This window comes from Belonocnema kinseyi, chromosome 5, assembly GCF_010883055.1.
Source record: "Belonocnema kinseyi isolate 2016_QV_RU_SX_M_011 chromosome 5, B_treatae_v1, whole genome shotgun sequence".
Classification (NCBI taxonomy): Eukaryota; Metazoa; Arthropoda; class Insecta; order Hymenoptera; family Cynipidae; genus Belonocnema; species Belonocnema kinseyi.
The window spans coordinates 86,516,513-86,517,564 of record NC_046661.1 but is presented as its reverse complement, the minus strand read 5'-3'; positions in this window follow the sequence as shown (position 1 = coordinate 86,517,564).

Here is a 1,052-nt window from a genome sequence, read left to right as displayed (position 1 = left end):
GAAAACCTCCAGAACAGTATCCAAAACATCGATTTTTTGAAAAAAATATCAATTTATCACGTTTATTGTCCACTTACGCCAACTAGGAGTTGTTTTTTGAAAGTTGTTTTATAAATCGGTTTAAAATCGTAAAACTTGATTTTAATGTCATTTTAATCAAATTTGAAGCAAATTTTCACTTTTCGCGATTTTCTGCCTTTTCATCGCCGTATGGTGGGTTGAAATTTTTGTAAAAAAAAAATCAAAACATGGTTTTCGATGTATTTTTTCCCGTCGAATTCGATTCTGAAGTCAAAAAAATAAAATTTGTCTTTATTTTTTTTTTTATTTAAAAAAAACCATGAAAAAACCGTAAAAAATGAGGTTTTTTGAGCAAAACTCCATAAAAAAGTAGCTGGACCCTACTTTTTTATTGCAAATTCGGATTCAGCGTCGAAAAATACATAAGAATATATAGGTCTGGTCAATTGCACAGACACTTTTGTTTTTTTTGTGGGCCTGTGTTATCTTTTTTAGTTCGAAATTCAACTATTTGCTTGAAAATTCACGTTTTAAAAAAAAATCTCTTTTTGGGTATAAACTTAATATTTTTGTTTGAAAATACCACTACCTTGTTGCAATTTAAACGGGGTTGTAAAAAATTCAACTTTTGGCTAAAGATGCATCATTTTAGTTGAAAAATAATTTCTTTGAACATTAATGTATTTTGGTTCAAAATTTAACTGTTTTGCACAAAATATGTATTATTTGCACGAAGAATCAACAATTATAGTACAATTATAGTACAGTATATTATACTAATTATGATAGTACAATATTAAATATTGTCTTCTTGGTTGAAAATTAATTTTATTCAACTGAAAATTATAATAAACTGAAAATCTATTTTTGGTTGAAAATTCAATTACTTGGTTACAAATTTAACGGTTTTCTTGAAAAGAATCTGTTTTAGTTGAAGATTCAAATATTTTGTTGAAAATTCGTATTTTTGGGTTCAATTTAATATATTTTATGATTGAAAATGATCTTTATGATAGAAAATTTATCCTTTT